Below are 5,700 nucleotides of genomic sequence, written 5' to 3' on the forward strand. Positions count from 1 at the left end.
CTCCTACTTCCCCGCTGCACCGGTCTACCCCGTAGCCGTGTCGCGCCGCGTCGCAAGCTACTCCCCTAGCTACAGCCTGCGCCATACTACCCCCTCCAGCTCATGCCCCCGACGACGGTCGCCGACGGCCGTGTAAAATTATGTGGGAAGCGTAGAACCCTTCGTCTGGGCTGCGTTGCATATATCAAAGACTTTGACGTGGTGTGGCTTACAAGGAAGGTTCGAGGAGGAGAGAACGATCTCAACGATCGGTTATAGAAGAGAATAACAGAAGAATGGATAGAAAGATAGATTACAATTCAAACTACTTTGCTATCCCTATGCAACTTATTCTAACACCCCCCCTCAATCTGAACCGTACGAAACTTTGCCAAGGTTAAGATTGTACTTAAACTCATCCAATCTTCTTGTAGTAAGAGGTTTTGTGAAGCCATCAGCAAGTTGATCTCCGGTAGGTATAAACCGAATATTAAGTAGTTTTCGAGCTACTCTTTCTCTGACAAAATGGAAATCAACTTCAATATGTTTTGTGCGTGCATGGAAAACAGGATTAGCTGAGAGGAGGTTGCACCAATATTATCACACCACAATCTCGTAGCCTGAGGAGCCTTGATTCCAAGTTTATAGAGTAACATCTGTATTCACATTACCTCGGCAGTAGCATTTGCCAGAGCTTTGTATTCAGGCTCAGTATTGTATCTTGAGACAGTGGCATGTTTTCTAGCACTCCATGACACAAGAGTTGTTCCCAGAAACACAGCAAAACCATCTATGGATCATCTATCATCACCACACCCTGCCCAATCTGCATCAGAATATGCAGTAACAAGCATGGACAAGGACTTGGTGATTTGAATTCCAAGTCCTTCTAAATATTTAAGATACCTCAAAATTCTCTTGACTGCAATCCAGCGAGTTGTCCTAGGTCCATGTAAATATTGACATACCTTATTCACAGCGTAAGAAATATCAGGACGTGTAAGAGTCAAATATTGTAAAGCACCTACAACACTTCTGTAATTTGCTGCATCTTCTGGTCTAAGTGCTTCTCCACTTTGAATTGTAAGCTTTTCTCAGGTTGACATTGGTGTACTCTCAGGTTTACAATTTTCCAATCCTACTCTCCTAAGTATGTCAGTGGTGTATTTTTCCTGCGTGAGAACTATACCATCCTTCACCTGATTGACCTCTGTCGGATATCGGGTTCCGAAAAAACCCTTAAGGTTCGAACACTGGGGTGCGCATGAAGATTTCTCCCTACCGAAACACGCCCTCAGCCTCGCCGCGATCTCTAAGCTAGCTCGATGAACAACACAAGAGACACAAGATTTATACAGGTTCGGGCCACCATTGTGGTGTAATACCCTACTCCTGTGTGTGGTGTGGTGGATTGCCTCTTGGGCTGATGATGAACAGTACAAGGGAAGAACAGCCTCACGAGGAGAGGTGTTCTTGTGCTTGGTGGCGTGTAGATGAACTTAACTTTGTTCCTTCTACTGTGTGGCTAGCCCTATTTATAGAGGCCCTGGTCCTCTTCCCAAATATTGAGCGGGAAGGGATCCAACAACGGCCGGATTTGAAAGGGGACAACTAGTACAAGCTATCCTGACTAAAGATGGTCTTCGCCTGCCAAAGGCGCTGGTGGTGACGCCGTCTTGGGCTCCATGGTGACCTCCGTCCTGCCGTCCTGCTGGTCTTGGTCTTATTGCATTGATATGGAATCCTTTGCCTGATGCCTCGGTACTCCGCACTTGTGCTTACCCCCTTAGCACCAAAGAGGAAACGAGGACACTGCGCTAGCTGGCGCCCACCTGGCCTTGGTCGTCATGGCTTGCGACATGGGCACCTCGCGAGGTACCCCTTGCCTTGATCTCTCCGCCTCCTCGCGAGCCTGCCTGGTGAGGCCACTCCTGAGGAGGCCTTGTGTCATCCGCCCTGCGAGGCTTGGCCCCTCGCGAGGGTCTTGAGTGTTGGTTGATGAAGAAGGGCCGCACTGGGCCACTGGTGGAGCCACGCCGCAGGCCGCAGGCAGGCAAGTCTGGGGACCCCCATTCCTAGAACACCGACAGTAGCCCCCGGGCCCAAGGAGCGCTCGAACTTGGCTTAGCGGCGAAGACAAAGGGCAAGTGCGAAGCGCCGCGGGCCCCAACAGCGTGCGGCCTTGGTTGACACATGGTGACTGATTGGACGTGGGCGTCTCCGCTTTCCCACGCTGCCTCGGCAACTGCCCGATTTGACGAGTCCCTGTTGCATGCAAAAAAGGGGTCATCGTTATATGCGATCGTGGAGGTCGATGGTTGGTCTTCCTTGGGCTATGGATGAGGAGGGGCAAAAGCCCCCGTTGTCCATCTCTTCTTGCTCCACCTGCTACTTCTTCCCTGCTCCACCTTCGGCCTTGACGTCAATGGCACCGATCCGCAGATTCTCGGCCGAAGAGAAGGGGAAGGCTCCCCGGGATGGACCTGATCCGCTCCCGCCGAAGAAGAGACCGCTCCACCACCGTGGTGAGGTCGTGGGGCTAGAGATGACGAGGCCTCAGTGCGAGCGGCCACCTCCTGGGTTCCCGCTACCCCTGTACGCCTGAACCAAGGGCTCCGGAGAAAGGGACGGCGAGCGACGCTGCCCGCACTGCAGGCGAGGCCGGCGAGCCGCGGTGACATGCGCCGTTGCTCCTGGAGTCCATGCCGCGGACTCCTCTCGCGAGCTCGTGCTGCATGCGGTGATGCCTCCAAGCACCTGGATCCTCTTGCCTTCGTTCTTCGCCACCGAGATGCCGCCGAGGGGGCCTCTCGAGCTTCGGCTGCAGCACGCCGACTGTGGCGCTCCGGCGACCGGAGCAGAGGTTGAAGTCGTCTCGGTCAAAACAAGGCCTCCCACTCCGCCAACACCATATCGGTGTAGTGACACATTCCTAGCCAATGGTGATGCTAACATGGACCGGTGAGGAGGGTGGCGTCGACTTATCATCAGTCGTGTCCTCCATTGGGACGTCTACAACACCGACCTCCGTCTGCCTCCGGCACTAATGGAAGCATATCCGTCTTCCGCTCGGATGAGAGGCTATCCCAAATGGATTTGGAGCTCGAGGTGGCATGAAGACGTGGTGCGGCGAGGAGGAGGATGGATGCGACTATGGCCGGGTCTAGAGTTTAAATAGTCGACGGATGGCAGGAGAAGCGCCGATGTGGTTAATGGCCGGCGGCAGACAAATGAACGTGTGGCGTCGGAGTAGGGTCCTCGGCAACTGTGCATGTTTAATGTAGGGAGTCGGAATGACGGCATGTCATTTCAACACGGAGGAGTTGCGTGCACCGGAAAATGGCACGGGCGGCGCTCACGACCAACGCCGCTTCAATGCTAGAGTGCTACTGAGAGGTCAGGTCGTTTTAAGCCAGCATGAATGCGGCATTGGTGCTCCGGATCGGCGCTGACCATTTCGGGAGGGAAGGGGGTATGGGCAAGGAAGGGGTTTTTGGGCGGACCATGATAGATAGAATCGAGCGTGTCAGCGATCTAGACGCCCACAAAGCTCCCCAATTTGTTTTCACGTTGTTGAAAAAGTAAGTTCGGACCGGTCGGCGAACTGATACAGACAAAACACGTTAGGACCACGCGGCTCGGACGGTTGCGGGCGTTTTTAAGGTCAGCGTCGAAGATGTCCTTACATACTCTTCGAGATTTAGTAATTCATTTAAGGCATTTTGAAAATTATCATAAGAATTGAATTATAATAATTTTTATTATGTAGTTTTTTTAATGAAAAGTTTAAGTCTTAGCCCAAATGCAGTATAACCATCAGGCCATCACGTATTGGGCTAAGCGGCCGGCACGTACACACATCAGGCCATCACGTGTCTCCAGAGTATAGCTGGCCAAACGGACCGGGCTAAACAGGCCAGCCCGCGAGCACGCCGGCACGGCCCGTCATGGGCCAGGCACGGCACGGGCTAAACGGGCCGTGCCCGGCACGCGGCACGCCTTGGGCCGTGCCTGGACCTGGAGCCTGGGCACGCGGGCCGGCACGACACGGCCCGTTTAATTTTTTTATATATATATACCTAAAATATAGCCCAATAGGCCTAAAAACCAGCCCAGCAGGCTGAAAATGTGCAGCCCAGCGTGCTAAACAGGCCATCGGGCCAGCCCGTTTACTAATCAGGCCGTGCCTGGGCCAAGGAGCAGCGCCCGTGGGCCGGCACGGCACGGCCCGGCTATTAAACGTGCCATGACGGGCCGTGCCGGGCCAGGCACGATTAGCACAGGCCGGGCCGGCCCATTTGGCCAGGTCTGCTCCAGAGCGCTAGCTTATCCATTCGTCTCCACCGAGATGCACTGCATCTATCTTCCTTATTCTTTCGCTCCATCTTTCCTTCTCGTCCCAACGCCGCAGCCAAAGTCGCTGGCGCCCCCCGTTCCACCGACCGGAGCAAGCACCGCCGCCGGATCTCGTCCCCTCCCCTCCCCTCCCCTCCCTCTGTGTGTGTTCTCGCTCTTATTTTCAGATTCTCATCTCGTTCTAAAAAAACAAGTCGGACATTGAGAAGGATACGGCGAGGCGGACAGGTGACAGCGGCGTGTGCTCGTGCTCGAGCCCCTGCATCCGCACGCGCGGCTGGGGAGCGCCGGGAGGCGCGGCAGGAGGCCCCACGGCAGAGGTGCTTTGGTCCTACCCCTTGCCTCGAGCCTCCTGCGCCATCCAGCTGCGCGCAGCCGCTCGCGTGCGCACGGGCAGCCACCACTGCCATGGCTGATGGTCTTCAGATCGTTGCCGCGGAGCTTCTCGTATGGCTGCTCGCCTCCGTTCGTCAGAGCCCCAAGCACTGCCGCCGTGGGGCGTCCCCCTCCCGTCGCTCCTTCTACTCCTCCGCGGCTCACCGCCGCCGTGGGGACTCCGGCGCTCCTTCTACTGCGCCGCGGCTCTAGCGGTAGCCATCCGCCGGCAAGGGCGCGGCCCTCACCTTATCCTGCTCCCCCACGGCTGGAAACGAAGCGGTCGTGGATAAATTGAAACAGGGAATCGCGGGTTGAATTCATACAGATTTAAGGGGGGTTATAAAAAACAAAACGTTTTTCTAGATTATTAAAATTAAAATATAGGGACTGCGGGTTGAATATTAAAAACGCAGGGACCATTTCGTAAAAATGTCACGACAGTGAACCCGACGGACTCGACCCGTGCTTTATTATTAGGGAAAGATATCTTACAACTCACGTGAAAAACACGTGCAACTCGCTAGTACATATCATATAGGTCCACAATCTTCCCCCTTGGTATATCCCATTCACCATAACCCCGTTTTCATCGATTCCAACACTCACTCTTCTCTACTCATCGAGCACTTTCTTTTGGGATCACCCTCACTAACATTTCATCCACCCACCTCCTTTTCCCCTCTTTTCTTCTTCCCCATCCTCTTCTCCTTCCCCGTCCTCCTCACTCTTTGGTCATGGATCCGTTCTCGACGACTGGAGCTCCGGCGGAAGCGGCGGGCCGCGATGGTGCATCTCAGGTGCGTCCATGCCTGCGGTGCTCCCGCTAGGGTACGCGCACCCGACTCGGCCTTCTCCCGCTGGGACACGGGCAACCGACCCGAAATTCTCCCGTTCGGCAAGCGCGTTGATGCAAGGCGGCCTTCGAGGCCATGCCGCGCGCACATCCGCCTTCCCACGTTGCAGAAGAGCAAATTGCAGGCGGTGGCC

Source organism: Triticum dicoccoides, chromosome 3B (genome assembly GCF_002162155.2).
Source record: "Triticum dicoccoides isolate Atlit2015 ecotype Zavitan chromosome 3B, WEW_v2.0, whole genome shotgun sequence".
Taxonomy (NCBI): domain Eukaryota; kingdom Viridiplantae; phylum Streptophyta; class Magnoliopsida; order Poales; family Poaceae; genus Triticum; species Triticum dicoccoides.